This window comes from Dipteris shenzhenensis, chromosome 21, assembly GCF_047967505.1.
Source record: "Dipteris shenzhenensis isolate YYH24624 ecotype China chromosome 21, Dip_SZ_1.0, whole genome shotgun sequence".
NCBI lineage: Eukaryota > Viridiplantae > Streptophyta > Polypodiopsida > Gleicheniales > Dipteridaceae > Dipteris > Dipteris shenzhenensis.
The window spans coordinates 13,881,598-13,901,330 of record NC_141616.1 but is presented as its reverse complement, the minus strand read 5'-3'; the positions used below and the strand labels follow the sequence as shown (position 1 = coordinate 13,901,330).

Below are 19,733 nucleotides of genomic sequence, written 5' to 3'. Positions count from 1 at the left end.
CAATCTCGTTCTACCCAAACATAAGCTACGTTGAGGCTTGGGTAAGCGTAGTGCTTATTAGAGGTATACAAAATGAGGAAAATAAATGAGAGAGAGAGAGAGAGAGAGAGAGAGAGAGAGAGAGAGAGAGAGAGATCAAATCATTTGAAATTCTTGCCTTCCATCGTACAAAAGAACCAAATGGTGAAGTTTGAAATTTTAGCAATTTGAATGCATTACAAGGCAATCGAATTGAAGTGCTTGCAAAGAAGTCTCAGATACATCGACTACATAAAATTTGAGAAATTTGAATGCATTATAAGGCAATTGAATTGAAGCGCTTACAAAGAAGTCTTAGATACATTGACTGCATTAAAGCCCACTCTCAAACAATTAAATATCTCACCTCCATATTTTCTTATCATGTTTATAATGCACATAACCAAGCTACTATATTGTTATAATAGTTGGACATGCTAAGCAATGCCACTGAAGGTGAAACAACCACATCATGGGTTTCCCACACAAATTTGGAGGAAAGGTTTTCATAGAACTAAAAAGCAATGATAATGCCTAAAGCTCGCATAGACTCTCCATAGATTGCGACCTTATCACTCTATGCATGAATATGAACCCATGAATTCATAAAAATTGAGGCTTCCATAAACCTTATCAATTTCCTTCCTAAAATAGCAATATTGAACAACCCTAATGAAATACAAACAACATGCAACACCACGATAAAAAATAATGCTTTGAGGAAATAATGGGCATAATCTTTTTGAGTTCACCATAAGCGATGTAAATATGTCCTCAATCATATTGGTGAATTAATAAATGGGTTCAAAATTTGAAGTTATATGACATCCATATCACCAAAGTAAACATTTCTACAACTTTTTTAATAATGAGAGAATGCTATAATGCTTTTGAAAAATAAAAAAGAAGGGGGGGGTACCTCGGTGATACTATAGCTCAAACTTTGCTTCATGAAGCATATACACACAGACACCCTTTCCTGTATAGCAATTGGACTTTCCATCATCCCAACCTCAAAACGAATGGAGAAGACCATAACTATTGGAATTGATGTACCTCTTAAAGGCGAGGGGAGGGGCGGTTAAGCGCCTTAAAATGGATACAAGAGAGATTGTGCTCCCTCATTCCTGCATAAATCACGTTGATCAGTCATCGAAATGTCGAAGCTTCAAAGGAAGAAATTTCGCCAAACAGACTGTCGATCCTAACAAACAGATTTGTTGACCTCTGTGAAACAATCGTTGATAAGAACAATAACGTCACAAGTAGGGCAGCAATATCGTGAAGCATCATCTGTTTATCAGAAGGAACAAAGAAGCGATAATTCAACACGCTGCCTGTAAATACTCTTCACCTACTGTCATCAAACACGAAAATGCTTGCATTCATAAATCTCGACCTTCCTGAGCGTTCCATAATCCTAGCTGAGAATATTTTGACTCACTTGGAAATGAAGAAGAAAACCCAAAAAAAGTTCGAGCATGCAGCGAAGGGAGGCATAGAAGACGGAGCAGCATCTCTTGAGCTAGAGTACAGGCAACAAGAGCATCAAAGTTTTAAGAGAAATCCGCAGCAGCGAAGCGTCACACAGGTAAATGAAAATGTGAGCAAGAATACGAATTACAAACCTCAGATCCTCGGTCACGGTGGTTCCACTTTGAAGTGTCCCATTGAGACTCCAGCACTGCTGCCGCTGCCAGCATCATGACTTCCAGGAGTAGTCCTCGACGAAGGGTAATTTGCGTCCTGAGGCAGGAGTCCCCCTCCCCCTGTAAGCCCTAGTGCAGCGAAGCTTTCATACGAACCACCTGCACTGGCCCTAGCGTACTCCAACATCTGTTCTCTTGTCAAGGGTTCGGCCATCATCTGCTCCCTGGGAAAATTCTGCTCTCGCGCCGATGGACCCGGTAGTCCCATAGCGATCCCTAGAGATGGACTCCCTTGCTGAATTGCTACCGAGCTTGGTGTCCCTGCCAATAAACCTGCGCCTGCGTATCTAGAAAGCTCCGACCGTGCCAATGCAAGCTCCGCCTGAAGCTGCGAAACCTTCTGTTGCAGTAAAGAGATGGCGCCCACGCATCCATACACCGGATCTTTCACGCGTGCGTCGGCTTCGTAGGCAAGGGAATTCACGGCATCTTCCCGCTGATGCTGTGGTAGCTCGTTGAGCAGTTTGGTAACGTTACTGGCTCCAAAGATCTTGTGGACGTTGGCGAATTTCTGCGGCTGGTCGGGAGGGAAGTAAGGCGCAAAGACGCACTCTGCCGTGCATTTTCTCCGGAGAAACTTGCAGGCGGCACAGGGAGAGCTCGAGGATGAGGCCATCGCTAGCAATTCAGTCACAGAGAGTAAGGTCTCAAGCAACTCACGTCTTGATTCTTTCCCTGCCAGTCCAGCGAGCCATGGGCGGTAGAATCAACTGATTTTATCATTGAGGACGAGACACATCTTGTCCAAAGACTGCGGGAAGCGAAGGAGTTTACCAAGGTCCAGCTGCAGGTGCAACAAAGCTCGCAATCGAAGTGTATGTAGGATTTGGAGAAAGGAAGTGGGAGATGAATGAAGGAGGTGGTCAGCTACGACCAATCCGCTCATCGGAGGGGATGGGTTTCAGGAGGCTCACACGATCTACGATAATGCTTGCTTGTAAGTGTTGGGGGAGTGGACTCGAGAGGGGATTCATGACTCTAGCGGTTAATGCCCACGTGGCTGCACCCGAAGGCCGCGGTCGACGCACCTTCACCACATCGACCGAGGATCTTCCCAGTGCATAAGAGGGCTTCCCCACGTTGGCTAGTAGCACTGGATCAGCATTACCAACAACAGTGCAACATCCCATGGGAGTTTGCATCGTACAAAAGCAGTTATTGTGGCATTGTGTTGCCTTCTCAAAATTGGCTCTAGCCTTTGGTTGGGGAGAAACAAGGACAATAGGTTGTGGCTAGTGCAAGCCACTTAACCAAGGTATAGGTAATGCTAGAGCAGCTATACACCAGGATTCTTCTGTCCTTATCTAGACTTAAAAGCATAGTGCTAACTTGGCCAATGCCAGCAACAGTGGCACAAAGTGGTAGTCGCTACAATTGGTAGGAAGGTGAGCAATGCCAATGACATGCTATCGGCCATCAACTTTCAAGGTGAGTTTAATGCTGACCATGCACTCGGTGGCCATTAACTTTGACACCCGGATGAGCTACTACATTCATGTCTTCAAGAAAGAAATACAGCTCCAATTGAGTGAAGAAAAACTCACTTTGTTGGGTGCATCTCATTGGGTGTAAGGCATGGACCGTGCATGGATGACCCATTGGGAAAAGGCTTCCCACCATTTCTACCACTTGTAGAGAGTATTGATGGAGGTGCCATCCTATGGAATATAGGAATGGGAAAATCTTCTCTTCTATATCTAGCACCTCCTAATGACTCCCACCCATATTTTTTAAAATATGAGAGTTTCTATAAGGGCTACCTTTGAATTTTCTTTTGCTTATTTTACTCACTTCAAAATTGCACCAAGTCTAGCTATGCAATTGTAAGGGAAGGGATCATGTCCCATATGAAGGATTAAACTCTAAGAAACAGAAACCATGACACTCTGAATAAGAATTTGACAAGCACTCTATAGGAAAAGAGGTATTTCATTGTGCATCATTGTTGCATGTGTCTTGGCTTTATTGTGTAATTGCATGTTTGATGTAGCGATTAAGAAATATGTTTCCTCGAGGTTCAAATTAAGCAGATAGGCCCTTAGTTAAGTGTACAAAGTTTCAATTAGTGTCTCCTTAGCTTGTTAGCACTTTTTGGGTGGCACTCAATTGGTAGGGGTTGCCCCACTTAAGATGAGCCTTTGTGAAAATTGTCTAATTAGTGTGCCTATAAGGGTGCACCAATAACAAAGGCCTTTAAGCAATCATGTAGACTCATTGAAGTGTAACTAGACTTACACTTTATGCATCCTATGCATTGACTTTGAGCTTATCTGCTAGTGAAGGAAGGCAATTCATCACGCATTTGCATGCAAAGAGTTTGATAACATTCATGGAGTCGTCATCTTCTTACAATCCGAATCATGGAATACCCTCATAGATTGTATATAGTCTAAACCACTTATATGAAAAGCCTTATGCCAACTATGTGTAAGAGTTGGGAATAACCCTTGTGATGCATATGTGGACATAATGAAACGTCCTTGTGTTCACACAAAATACCTCTTGACCCCGATTCTTCAAGGTAGGGAGCTAATACTAGCATCATCAGGATGCCCCTCTCGCCCTCATACTACAAGCCACATATCACCCAAGCCTTGGTCCACTCACCTAGTTGAGACACGTTCATATGTGAAGGTAGGAGATGGTAATCTATTGGTATTACTCGCCCATGATCCCTCTTGACCATGTTAGAGCTGTTCCCATGCTAGGTCCTTACTACCATCTTGGATGTAAAAGTACAGTGAGACAAGAATGTCTTCTCATAGGTTTGCAAGAAAAAAATCATTTCTCATGAAAGAATATTTCATTAGTCTTTATGTATGCTCAATCTACAATATCCTAACATCATACGAAAATTGTTGGCCCATGGGAAAAAATTATCATGCATCATGTTTAAACGATGCTAAATAAAGTTCGTGTTGTTAGGAGAGAGTTAGGACACAAAGTAGCGCACATTTGGGGGAAAAAATCACTCACAGAGAGGACCTGTAGCCAACATAGCATTTTGGAGTGTTGGTTCATAGTGTAGTTTTGAAGTTTGTGATTAGGGGGTGATCTCATCGTGGTATGTGACCTGGATAATTGTAGGAAAAAGAGGGGTTTTCTGGATTTACTTCATTGTAGTCCCTATAGTGATTGGAACTCGCAAGGAGGGTTTACACACCTTATAAAGGGAGAAATAAGTTCTTTATGTTCTATTTTGTGGACACAAAAAGAGTTTTTGGAACTTTCAAACATGGATGGTGGAACCTTAACTATTGTCATTTATGGGGGCTCCTACCGTCATGAGTGTGAGACTTGAGTGCTTAGCCTCTTATCTTTTGCTAATTTGTCGATCTACCAAGCTCTCCCTTTTTTTTGTGTTGAAGGTCTTATGTTTTATATAAAAAACTCTTTTTAACCTCTCTTTCTCTATTATGCATACAAGATGTTTTCTAATTTTGACATAGCAAATTTGTAGGGTTTTCAGCCTCTTCAAAAGTCAGAAATATTTCTGTCAAATAAGACGTTTTAGTGCAGTGGGACTTGCGGTTACCGGACTACTCCTTTCAACCTAGATTAGAAATTGGTGCGAGAGGCGTGCCACGTGTCAATATCTCATAACGGCAAAGTATCTAAATTCATGCGTGGGACCACCATTGGCTAAGGTCCCACGCAGGTAAGGTAGTACTAGGTAGACTGCGGAGTTCGATTTTCTTCGATAGACGGACGACCCGACGATGTTTGTACAAGGCACCGCCTGGCTTCACGGGTACGCGCGCCGCCTTCATTAGCATAATTTCCTCTAAAACAGGGATATTTTCCCTGCTGGCTAGGGGCCTACGGCCACTAGCGGTGGCCGGCGCCGGCACGCGCCGTCCAACAATGACCTTTGTATCATCTGTGGGCCCACTAACGTGGGGCCGGGAGTAATGGGTGCAACCGTAAATATTTGACTCGTCGCCTCTTTTTACAACGTCGCCCGTAGACTGGGCTGTGAAACGGCAAAAGGACAGCCTTTAGTACACGTGCTCGTCGTTGAGACGCTGGAAGGAGCTGACTCAGCTGAGCACACTAACCTCCTTTTCACTACACCCGAGGTCTGGTTCAGCGTACCTTGGGGCCTGTTCCCACGCATGGCCTGGCCCCTCTAGGTGGCGATGTGGAAGAAGCTAAACCCGTCAACGCTTTTTAACCAAGTTGTGTGTCTTTGAAGTTTGGATGGCCTGTGGCTGAAGATGTCAAACTATTTGGCACACCCGCAGTGGAAGATTGGATCAACCATAAATTTGTGGATTCAAGCTTGTTACACTTTAGGGCTACGGCCACCCACGTCGCCTCAAACTTTAATGTGGCGTGCCAAATCATAGCCGAAGATTGGTCGCTTGATTTTCAATGCTCAGCAGGCAAGACCCCCCATCCAATCTTCACACCCAAACTTTAACGCGCCATAAATTTGGCTACACTTGGCGGGACTCGAACATCAAATGTCATTTACCACCACCCTATGGTGATGTGTATGCAACCGTGCCCGCCCACACCCAAAATACTAAATGTAAGCATCTTTGTGTAACCAACCTCAATCTCGCACTCAAGTGCTCAAAAACCCCCATTCACTACGAGCCACCCAGTGTTCACACATAACTTGCAAACTATATACAATGGACCTGTAAGATTTTCATTTTTACCTATGAATTTTATTTTTTCAGTTTTTAATAATTGTAAAAATCAAAGAGTTTTAGAAATGAAAACCTGTAAAAATCTGTAAAGTTTTGAAAAAAACCTATAAAATTATGCAGTTGTGCGGAGAAAAAATTTCTTCATGAACACTGGAGCCACCGCACCCCCATTCACTACGAGCACCCGCACTCAGAAGTGTGTGCATATCGGGAAACAGGCCCTTGGACAGTTGGACCTGGACGCGTATGGGCAGCTTTTTTAAGTACCTCAGTTACACGTACACTAAGCCTTTATTAACTCATTGGACACTTCTTCAACCTTGATGGGCTACTTTTGTATTAATAACTCACCTCGGCCACTGCAAAGAGCCGCCTTCAGTCTGCTGGAACCGTGGCTAGTTTTAAAAGAGGCTGGGGTCCAGCCTCCCACCTCATCAATTTCTGCGCCTCCCCAACTTTTATAAATCCACGATCCCGCACGTACACCGCACCTGTCTTGGTCCCCCGCCAATTTTATCCGAACTTCTGCTACATTTGGCTGGCCGCATCCAGATACCTCATCAACGCGCCCATTATTTTCTTCATCAGTTCACATTTCTAGTCACGCAACCATGATACACAAACTCACAGACGCCATTTCTCATCGGATCAGATCTCTCCCATCCTTCGCAATTATCGATAATGGCCCGATCTACCCAGTGGCAGTATCCACCTTTGATTAACTATCTTTACCTAAACCTTCGAACTACCAAGCTACCAGCTCGATAGTATGTCTCATCTTATCCCTTTATCATCTGGATCTACCTTCTGTGTTTTTTTAACAGCTCCCAGTAATGCCCGCATGTTCCTCCATAACTCCCACGGGCAGGAACATTGTATAATATATACAGGGCCTCAGAAATGTATGCCCCGTGATTCGTGAATCGTGATCATATGTAGGCAGTCACTGCAGTGGATCAATCCGTTCATGAGCTCAGGACCATTGACCATGGGCTACTTTCCTCTCTCAGTTTTGAAGCCCACCTGTACAAAACACCTAATGATGAGTCCTTTTCTTACGCGCGAGGATTTTTCCGAACGTGGGCTATCATCTCACGGATTCTCACCTTGCCATGCACAATCCACAGGCTTCACATGCCCGGTCTTAATGTACCCCTCCTTTCTTTATTGTTTTGGCTTCAGAAAACGAGCGTCCCAATGTTGCATATGGGCGTTGCATGTTCCAACGAACGTTCATCGATTGAAAGAGTGTTCCACCGGGATAGAAAAGCCAAAAGGATTGTAAATGATAAGTTGCTATAGTATGCCCTTAAATATGCGGAAAAGGGGGGGATGGAGTGTGCACTCTCATGAATCATCCCTTCCTTTAGACACACGGGAGACATTTAACACTTGGTCCGCTTGACATCTCTTAAAAGCATATGCTCACTTTAATTGCACACTCGGAAATTGATAAGTATTAAAGGTAAGGAGATGCAACTAAGAAAAGTTCAATGCACATGCATATGAATAATAAGCCCCCTATAATTCTTTGAGTGGCAAGCAACATGAAGAGGGGGTAAGCCACCATTACTAAAAGTGTACCCCCATTTGCAAAAAGGGTCTCATATGTGGACAAAGGAGATTAAGTTTTTAATGAAAATGCAATTAACTTCCTCAAGGTACACACCTAACCTTGCTCATGAGATGGCATGCACTGTAGAGCTACGTCAACAACTCTTTCATGGTGTTATCAATTCAAAAGTTCCTCCCAACAAATATGTTTATCTACCCATCCCAACATGTTTGGATGACCTTTAGGATAAGGTCATGTGATTAGATTATTAAGGATGTGTCTTTTCACTAAAGTACATCTTTTCATCAAACATTTTGCATTATCATAGTATTAAAGTGTTTCCCCTCATGATTTGTGTCGTGAGAACATACTCTACATCCCATTCTATGGCTAGCAAACCTAGAAGTGAATCTTTACGTTCCATAAAAATAATAGTTTTACAACCATTACATTGTATTACGAGTCATGCATAAGATGACAAGCTATAAGATTATAAAAGTTTTCCAATGCACCACACTACCATTGAATGGGACACATCTTAAACAATAGCATATTTTCATGAAAAATAACATTCTTAAGAAAATAACTCTATGTCCCATTATTTCTCAAGTTGCATAAGAATAGCAAGAACTGTTACAAGAATTGTACTTCAATCAGGCTTGTACACACTTGAGATAAATAATTCCTCAAGTGTGAACAATCCATTGCACAAAAATTTCATTTCTAGGTATCTACACTAGGGAGTGTACAAGCAATAAATTTGAAAGTGTTGTAACTTTTGACTCAATGATCGAAGCTTATACATTAAGCAACGGCATGACTTATTCTACAACTCTATGTGAGTATTTGTTAGCTTTGAGTCTTCTTTAAGAAGTTAATTCACTTTAGGGTTGCCTATTTTAGGGAAAAGCAACTAAAATCTCAAATTTTGAGGTTTTTTGGGAAAACCAACGCAGTGATTGATTGCAAGCCCAATGTCGCTACAAACAAGCATGATGGTCAGTGACAAGCACAATTGTTGGTTGGCAAGTGTGGTCATGGTTGATCATTGACTATATGGTGGTTGGTTATTGACAATATGGTGGTTGAAGTATTGAGACAATATGGTGGTTGATCATTAACCACAACAAGACAAAGCACCCATAGATGTGCACATAGACACGTTTACTGAACTAAATAAAAAACTTATGGGCGCGTCTATTTTCACGTCTAGAAACCCGCATCTGCCGCCTTTCGTGCGAAAGGTCTACCATTCTACACCATTGCCTCATTATGCAACAGCATTCCTTTTCCAAAACTGCTCCCTTGATCCTGTTTGGCATAGAGTAAGATGTTTCTCGTCAACTGTCTGTTTGCCCACTTTCTCTTTCTTGAAACTTCAAATTGTTATCTTAGTTACATTACTTTGCTATTGTTAGAGATTCAGAAAATCTCCATGGTGAACCAAAACCACGGCCGTTCTTGTGGAAGACGCTCTGTGGATGATAATGCTACGAAGGTAGAATTATACCAAACATCCTTACCCCGTCGACCTGCTTCTTCTATTTCGTCGGTAGAGAATTCAAGTACAGTCAAAACAGAAGGAACTTGGAAAAGGTTTAGTGTTTCGAAAGGAGCATGGGTGCTCATGCAACCTAGCAAAAGAAAAAGACCCCAGACAAAAAACATTTTCTTGGCATCGTGGAAGGGAAGAGTACGAGATTTTAAAATCACCAAAGGGAAGATATCCGTGAAAGAAGTTTTGATTCAGCACGTGTACATGCATAAAGAACTTGTCTTGCGAGACTATCCAAAAAATCTTCCGCAACACAGGCCTAATTGTATATTTTTCTATTGTGGTTTTTTCCTTCATGAGGTGTATGGATTTTTAAGATGAAGCTTTCTCTCTTAACTTATTGACATTCTTGTGTTGTTTTATTTCAGATTTATATCCTTCATCGTATGAGACATGGCAAAACATCGATTGTATTCTGGGATTTATAGATGTTCTGCATGGATCGATAGGAGAACAACAATACCAAGGTCAATGTGCAACAGAGCTAGCTCAATCGGGTATATTTTTTACTGATCATTTTTATCAGTTGCTGGACAAAGCTAACACACATGGTGTATTAATAAAACAAGACCTTCCGGCGTGGAATTCGGTGGATTGGCCTCACCCACATTCTAGTGTTACAGAGGCATATAGGGCGAAGCTTTTTACAGAAGTACAGAAAGCTCTGAGGCCCAATATTGCCACTAGGATAGTAAAAATTTCTTTGTGCATGCCTCTCACAGTTTTTGTAGACTTGTTTAACACCTTTCCAGTAAAGGTTTCAAAAACAATGTTCACAGTTAGAGCAACAAATTCGGCATGCATGCCACAATTTTTGGATAAAGGTTGGGATAAGAAGACATGTAGTTCAGTGTTTTGTGAGGTGGTCCAACCTTCTATGCAACTGAAGTACATGGTTGCATCACAAAATTTTATTTTCTCTTTTTATTACAAGCGCAGTCGAATGCTAGGCACAAAGCTTGTCCCAATGGACCAAGATGAAGAGTCGTTTGGTGCACAAAATAAACTTATTGATATTGATGTTGTTGAGAATGGTGATGTGGTAGCCAATATCTCGTTAAGAGAATGTTGCTCCCTAGCTCAATTGCGCAGTGACATTCTATTTGAGACTGAAGGTTCTATCTCAAACGACTTTTTATTTATCTACAAGAACAGAAAGGTACACCATCTGATTTATCCTAGTCTCTATAAGCATTGCTATTAGTTTAATTTACCACTCTAATTCATATTGCTTTTTTGTAGTTACTCAGAAGAAGAGAGAGCTCAGTTAAATGCAAAGACATAGAAAATTTTAAAATTGAGATCACACAGACTCCATAAAGAAAGGTTTTGTATTCAATCAAGTAAGATTTTGTACAGAATTGTTTAGCTGAATCTGTAGAACATATTTCTAACCTCGGGGGGGTCACTCATCATATGTAACCCTATCACGTGAGTTCAACAGAAGGATATTTTTTGTTTCTAAAATTTACAGAAATAAATATACATAAGGGACTATTTAAAATAGTTTTGGAAAAAATTTACAGATTTGTATAGAAAAGGGGTACATTTTATTAATGAAAAATTTTACAGAAAAGGGATTATAAATATAGGCCTTGAACGCACGTGATATAGAGGGTTTATACATAGTGACCCCCCTGAGTTTCTAACATCCATTTTCTATTTATGTACAGTTTCATCCAGAGGCTGCTCTACATTTTCTGGAGGATCTTCTCTCTGCTGCTCCATCCTGTCCGTGCTCCATCCTGTCTCCTCCACTGCCCCAGAAGCCTCTCCTTGCTGCTTCTCCACCTTCTCCTCAACATCAGCAGCAGGTCTTTGCTCCTGTGTCTGCTCCTCCTCAGCACTCTGTGATTGATCCTGTGGCTTCTGGTCCTCAACATTAGGTGCTTCATATGTGGGATCAAGGTGTATGACACCTTCTTGTTCTTTAGAGCTTTCACCTAGCTCCACAGTAGCTGCTACAATAGGTTTGGGGGAGGCATAGCTCAAAAACCTCCAAATTGTATGAGCTCTAAAATTATGTACATAGTTGGGGCTGAAGCTATCCTCTTTCATCTGCAATGGCAGAGGATAATTTAGAACACTTTGTATCATTATGAATTATCTTCAAGCTAAATGAAAAGTATTTTTCCTTACCAGATCTGGCTGTTCCTTTTCAAAGTAGCTTGAAAGTATATATTTTGCATTGATCAGCACCCTCCATCCACAACTACTTGAATCATTTTGTTGTGGTGTCTGTACAGTTAGAAAAAAATGTTAGAAACTGTGAGCATCAGCACAAAACAAAATTATTCAATAAGTTCAAAGACATAGCATTTAATAGACTTTTTACCTCTAGACTTAATGGCTCTATTGAATCCAACAGAGAGACATTTGGAGGACAATGATCCAATGCATCTAATAGCCTTCTAATACAACTGCAATATGTATAATTTAGTTAGTATGGTATCAAAATAATGAAGTTTTGAGTTCAAAAAGCACACACAGTACTTACAATTTCAGCTCTCTGTGTGTGTTTTTTAGAGAGTTGAATAGAAAGCATTGCTTCTGCTGGATGTCAATAGACACAAAACTCCAGTGGTCACTGCATAAGGAAAAAAGCATAAGAAAATGAAAGGCTACAAGAGTTCCCAATATTAAAGAAGAATCTTAAAAGAAGTAGTCACCCACATACCTGCTATGATATGGAAGTAGCAAAATGTCAATTACTTCAAAATTGCAGTGTTTGAACCAGCTGGAAATACTCATGGGAGTCTCCTTTGCATCTCTTAATCTAGAAGAAATGGTTGGATCAACAATATGGACTGTATGTTGTACAGAGGGATGAAGCCAACTTCTCATCATGCTGCATAGGATCAGAACATAATTAGGGTAGGTTATAAAAGAGTTACAAGGAGAATTGATTTGCAAAAAATGTAAAATTTAAAGACACTTACTAGAGCATTGCAAGAATGATAGTATCTGAGCAATACTCATTCTTGTTAGCCAATGCTGCTAAGCATTGTTTTGTCAAATCAAAATCATTGACTGAAACTTCATCCTCAATATGTACAACTACATCAGGGCCCAGCTCCTTCAACCTTCTATGTATGTGTAGCTCCTTCTTTCCAGTCTCCACATCTATGACAGATTTTGTTTCTTTTATTTGCTGCTTCAATGAGTCCTCATAAGCAGCCTTCCCTCTGGTGTTCTTTGAGTGTGTTACCTCAACAACCTTTACCTCATCAACCTTGACCTTCCTTGTAGGTGGAATTAGCAATATATCTCTCATTTTGATGTCCTGCCATTCCACAGGATGAACCAGCTTGTCATATCTCCATCTCACTCTGGACAAAGTGTTGAAATCTTTGGCCATCAAAGTCACCCTGTGAGCATGGGCTGCTACAAGCATTGCATCCTCAAAATATTTCTCCAGGTAATCCTCTACCATTTCCTGCAAGGAAAGAATGGCAGTTCTATTCCACGTGAACCCAAGGTTCCAACTGTCACAAATTTCTCTCACCAGTCTTTGAAAGGGTGCTTTGGGTATTGCAAAACCTATGGCTTTCTGTTGCCTCCTTATTTCCCTTAGCACACCTGCACCCTTATTCAATCTTTTGGCCTTTTCCTTGAGCAAGCTCATTGGCTTACCCTTCCTGCCATGTGAAGCTCTTCCCTTTGGAGGCACACTAAACTTCTTGGAACCTGTCCCAGCTGCTGTTGCTGTAAGACCTGGTCCTTTGCCAACTTGCCTTGCAGTTGATTTGGTTCTTGCCATCACTCTGAAAAACTGCATACAAAGGATTGGAAAGAGATCACAGACATGAAGAACATGTTCTAACAAAGAAAAGGCAATCACAGGGGTGGAAGAAGCCAAATAGAGAAATTTGCAATAAAATGCGATATGAGCAGTTTGGAATTTCAAACAGGTCCACATCGCATTTTGCTGCAAATTTTTTAAATGAAATGCTGGTGCACTCCTACAGTGATTTCTATGTTTCTCCAACCAAATACAGTATGAATGGAGGTCATGCAAGAAGATGACATGCAAATATCACACTTGAAGATCTGCATTCCTTCAGTGATTTCTCTGTCTTGGTTTGAGCCTATGCATTTCCATACAGGATGTAATTTTTCTATTTTAGGCAAGAAGATTGCAGAGACTAAGGGGAGTCACAAAACCAGACATGTTCTCACAAAGAAAAGGCAATCACAGGGGTGGAAGAAGCCAAATAGAGAAATTTGCAATAAAATGCGATATGAGCAGTTTGGAATTTCAAACAGGTTCACATCGCATTTTGCTGCAAATTTCTGAAATGACATGCTGGTGAACTTCTACAGTGATTTCTTTGTCTCTCCAGCCAAATACAGTATGAATGGAGTTTATGCAAGAAGATTACAGCTATGGAAGTCAAAAAACCAGAACATGTTCTCACAAAGAGAAGGCAATCACAGGGGTGGAAGAAGCCAAATAGAGAAATTTGCAATAAAATGCGATATGAGCAGTTTGGAATTTCAAACAGGTCCACATCGCATTTTGCTGCAAATTTTTTTAATGACATGCTGGTGCACTCCTACAGTGATTTCTATGTTTCTCCAACCAAATACAGTATGAATGGAGGTTATGCAAGAAGATCACATGCAAATATCACACTTGAAGATCTGCATTCCTACAGTGATTTCTCTGTCTTGGTTTGAGTCTATGCATTTCCATACAGTATGTATTTTTTCTATTTTAGGCAAAAAGATTGCAGAGACTAAGGGGAGAACCCATTGTTACTGACCTGGAATCTATCTGTGGATGTGCTGTGCTGCTGAGGAGTAATCTGTGCTGAGGATGATTCTGTGCTGCTAGACAAGATGCTAATGCTGCAGAGTATGGAGGTAGGGAGGCAAGAGAGCAGAGACTGGAGGGCAAGAGTTCTAAAACAGGATACCACAAAGAAGTGCAAATAGAATTAAAGAATCACTAAATCCCACACGTGTGGAATCTAGTCGTTTTTTACACGTGTGGATGGGACCCAGATCTGTTGGAGTTTGAAATTTGGCACGTGTGAAAGTACACTTTATTCCTTGGAACTTGTGCCATTCATGATTTCATCATCAATACCACAACCACTTTTCCCTCCCCTGGATTCCAATCTCTCATCCCTGCCACGACTCTCTCCTGATCCTTTCTCTCTGATCCTTTCCTACCCAGCACACTCCATCCAGACTGCAACCTGCCTGAAGACAGTACTGCCAGATCTCCAGGTTACCTAGAGTGCAAAGTTCAAGCTAGAGAAAGAGCAGGAGATTTACCAGTGCAACTCAATCAGCATGGAAAAGGAAAAAAAAGGTCAGAGTTCTAGTTTGGTTTCAATGTTTTTCAACATTTATTTCTTCCATCCATTGGATTTTTTATGTCCCAATGTCTTCACTCAGCTCCATCCTTCTTCCACAATGTGGTAAATCACCCAGAAATTAGATTGTAGGTTGATATGAATAGAAACAAGAAATTTGCAACAAAATGCGAGGAGAGTGGTTTAGAATTCTCTAAACAGCCCATATCGCATTTTGCTGCAAATTCCTGTTGTGGACTCCTTGCTCATGAAAAGTTTCACTCATTCCATTATTTCTCTTGCATATGAGATCATAGTGTCCAGGAATCACTGAAATGAACCAAGTGCTTGATTTGACATGCACATGAACAGAACTTGAGAATTTGCAACAAAATGCGAGGAGAGTGGTTTATAGTTCTCTAAACAGCCCATATCGCATTTTGCTGCAAATTCCTGTTGTTGACACATTCCTCATGAATATTTTCACTCATTCCATTATTTCTCTTGCATATGAGATCATAGTGTCCAGGAATCACTGAGATGAACCAAGTTCTTGATTTGACATGCACATGAACAGAATTTGAGAATTTGCAACAAAATGCGAGGAGAGTGGTTTACAATTCTCTAAACAGCCCATATCGCATTTTGCTGCAAATTCCTGTGTACTATTTGTTTCTCACTTCTACCTCATTAATTTGCTATCTTTAGCCCTGTGGAAATCTTCCTTGATGATGAGAAATGTTTTTGTTTTGGAACAGCTGGCTCCCAGGCCCCACCTTTCAAGAGGAAGCTGGACTTTTCTGCTGCTATAATTAGACCACAGCAATCACCAGGTGAGTGATGAGATGTCATGAAGGAATTATCTGGTGATATACAATGCATTCACTGATTGCATATGTCAGCATATAGAATTCATAGTATATAAGTTTTTGAACAGGCAAAAAGAAGAGGCTGGAGCAGAGTGCTGATTCTTCCATCAAAAAACAAATGGAACCAGAAGAGGACAGTTCTCCAGATTTGCTCCTATTTGAGTTTCTTCACAAATGCAAGGCTCAGAGTAACTTCCATTTATACCACAGTATTTTCAACATGGAGTTCACAATGAGCTCTGTACTGGAGCAGCACAAAGATTTTCTTTCAGACTATTGGGATGCCTTCAAAGAACTGACAGAGGCAGGAAGAATTATGGGAGGTGAAAAGGTTTTTGTGCACCTTAATCATATTGTCTCCAATGACAGGCTGAGGTACCATGTGAACAAAAGATTTGACAGCCTGCCTGATCACTATAAATTCAACTGTACTTTGCACACCAGAAAGTGCAGAGTGCTGGAGGAGAGCATGGCATTTCTTATGTACATTGTCTTCAGTCAGGAGTCTTTGGATGAACAAGGGCAGGAAACAGAAGAAGAAGACACATCTGAAGCTTCTGAAAAGGAGGATGTTTCTTTGGTCTCTGAAATGGCAGAGCAAGAAGAAGATATCAACCTTCAGGATGAGGGGCTGCAAGTGGCTGCTCTTGACCTTGTTCAACTGAGGAAAAAAACTCTGAGGGGAGCAGAGCCAGTTGAAGATTTTGATGTTCAGAGCAGCAACTATGCAGTGCCCATGCTTCCAGGTGTGTTGATTGGTGGAAAGGATTATGTTTTCCTCCATGATATAGAGTGTATGTTTGATTTGAGGGAGGACTATGCCATTTCCCTTATTGCCCAGGCTTCAAGGCTTGACAAGGAGGTTGGCATAGAGGATGACCATTCACTACTGGCTTTGGAAACAATGTTTAATCCTGTAGAGGCCCTTTCATTTTGTTTCAAAGAGGCTGAAAAGTTCCAAGAGCCAGATGAAGCTGCCTTCCAGCTCACACAGGAAGCTATGAATCTCTCAGCACTATACACAGAAAAGACTAGAGAAGAGGCTGGACAAGAAGGGAGAGGGATAAATCTTTGGAAAGATGAACTGCTTGTTGCTGATGAAAATGAGAAGGTACTTCAAATCATATACTTTGACTTCTGCTTAACTTTAGTTTTGTAGGTTGTGTATTGTCTCACTCCAATCCTTTGATATGTTGTAGCTACAAATTGAGGATGACACATTCCTCCAGAGATCAAGTGGAAGCAGGCAGGTTGGGTTTCGCAAAATGTCAGGCCTAGCTCATTATATTCATGATCTAGGCAGTGCCAAGGTCTTGATTTACCATAGGCAGTTGAGCAACAATGGAGAAGCCATTGTTTACTTCCTAAAATGTTTGTCCAGGGCTTTAGGTGGACATGCTCTTTCATGGCAAAAGGAAAAGATCATTTTGATAGAGAGGTTGTCTGCCATAGATATATTTGGAGATTATGTGAATAAGCAGGCCTCTAGGGCCGCTTACTTTTTGTCTTACACTTCTTATGCATTAGCATGTGGTGTTAAGGACCCCAAATATCTGGAGGGCTATGGAAAACACCAGCTCGTAAGGTTTCGAGAGCCACCCATGATTGCATCAGGCCACACAGTCCAAGAAGAGGAACAGGTGGAGAGAGCTGAAGAAAAGGATAAAGAGACAGTCGACATCAAGCCAATAAAGAAGAAAAAGACTCCAATCAAGATCAAAAAGAGAGTTCCGATCGGCAGGCCCTGGGAGAAATAGGATTTAGTCATCGAATATAGCACAAACATTATATTAAATTTGAACTGATTTGTATAAAGTCTTTGATATCTGGTATGATCTTGTATAAATGATTAATAAGTTGATGATGAAATGATTTGTACATTTACATAGAGTGGTGTCGTTAAATATTAAATGAACAATATATTGAAATTGTAAACAAATTGTATTAAGTTCAGATCATATGTTTCACATTGAAATTTTTTTCATGCATAACACCAAGAGTCACTTGTTCCACTAAACAAATTTCTATTGAATGAGTTTGAAAACATGTGGACATAACACCAATAAGTTACAAATGAGTCCTATTCATGTTTACTTGTCCATTTATGGTTTCTAAATATCTTCGATTCCCTCCACTGTCTATGTCTCTCTGCTGCAATTGAATTGTCTAGAGCTTGTCTTCGTCTTTGCTTTTGGGCTAGAAGAAAAGCAAGCTTGATTTTGGAGCTAGCAACTTTTCTTTTAGCATGCAGCCTCTGTAGTATGCCTCGGTAAAACCATTGGAAGACTTCCTTCAGACTATTCGCCTTCTGACTCCCTCCATAGTGTTGTGTGTATGTAAAAAATGCATTACGTGCCATGTAGTGAGACTTCTCCATGCCTTGGGTAGACCAAATAGCTGGGCATCCATACTTTTTGACAAAATAGGGAAGGTGGTTGTATATGATATGCTGTAAGACATAAGAATGCATAGTAAGTAATAAAAAAAAAGAAGATCACACTTAAGTAAAAGAAAAAGACATAACCTTACCATGTAGTGAGTTATATTGCAGGTTGTCCACGCGTCTTTCATTGACTTTCCAAAATGTTTAATTGCCTCCTCAAAGTTCTTGTAATCACTCTTTGTCCATGTTACTTTGTCACAGAACATGAAGAGTTGATCAAGAGACCTCCACACCTCTGCCTTCCTATTTCGTGCTTCCCCATCTGCCTCATGATCTTTCACAGCATTATGGACTTGCTTCCACAATCCATAATTAATCTTTGAAACTGCTCTACCTTGCCTTACTTGCTTACTGTGTTTGGGTCGAGACAAGAATCTTCTTGCCTTAACACCACCAATAGAGGGCTTGATTGGTACCTCCTTGCCATTGGTAGACTTTTTAAAATCCTTTGTGATTTGAACATCTCCTCCATGCAGACCTATATCGGATAACACTTTTTCCAATGCTTGAAGAGCATCCTTTCTATTTTTTTCGGGACGGAGTTTCCAAGCAAATCCAATATATAAAAATACCAATTTCTCAATAATTCGACATAGACCATGCAATGTGCAGATGTGAACATTACATAGTGGAATGTCCAAAATGGCCTTGAAGTCAGGGTCAACTTTATCTCTATTAGGTGCTCTCTTCCACCATTTTGAATCCATTACTTGAGCTGATTCTTTGCAGTAAAGACAAGGAGACTTTGAGTTGCCTCCTTTACTAATGTTATACATGCACTTAAGTGTTTTAAGATCCCCGGCCATGTGCCACTCTACTTGAAAATCACCTTTTCCTGCAACATGGAGATTCTCGCCTTGCACTTGTCTTTTGATTATTGTTGGTATTTCCGTGTGATGAAACACCCAATCTAGTGTTTCATGGTCTTCGGTCTTCACCTGTGAGATTATAGAAAACAAAAGTATTACTATATCAGATTTGAAAACAATGACCAAAATCAAGTATAAAACAACCCATGATCATACTTGGAACGAGCCTAACCACCATATGTGTTTCTCTGACTGCACACTAAAATACTTCGAACTCGCTTCAGTCAATGATGTATCAATCGCTCCATTCATCAATGTAATAGTAACTCTTTCCATTTTCTTTTCCTTTACAACCTCACACTCATCCAGTTTGATAACAAATTTCAAAATGCCTTTGCACTCCTCAAATGTTATTCCATAAAACTCGACCATTCTTTTTTGAAGTTGTTGCAGATCTAAAAATATATTGTTCCAAGGATCATACACAGTGGTTCCTTTAACACCATGAAATATTTTTTCAATATGGATATATTGCCCAATAAATTCATCTATACTTTCATTCAAATGACCTCTTATCCTCCACACGGTTGCTGGATTTGGCAGTAAAACTCGTTTAATCCTTTGATCTTTCAAAGTTGAGGATATCGCATGGAAAATCGAACTATATCCCTTCCTGCTAACTCCATTAACATCAAGAGCCTCTTGGATTATAGTGCCATCAACTTGATTATTGGATACAAAGTCCTCTACAACATTGCGTTTGACTGTTTTGTATTTTTTTTCCTCAATCAAACCTTTTGCTACACCGCAAGAA

At 40.7% G+C, this 19,733-nt stretch overlaps 1 pseudogene across 1 annotated transcript; it reads right to left on the bottom strand.

Moving 5' to 3' along the window:
• Positions 1 to 935: 935 nt before the first annotated feature.
• On the bottom strand, positions 936 to 2,631 carry LOC147888520 (protein ASYMMETRIC LEAVES 2 pseudogene; annotated as a pseudogene). Its single transcript, XR_015542997.1, has 2 exons — positions 1,647 to 2,631; positions 936 to 1,145 (listed from the first exon to the last, which is right to left on the bottom strand). The product of XR_015542997.1 is annotated as a protein ASYMMETRIC LEAVES 2 pseudogene (transcript).
• Positions 2,632 to 19,733: the final 17,102 nt, after the last annotated feature.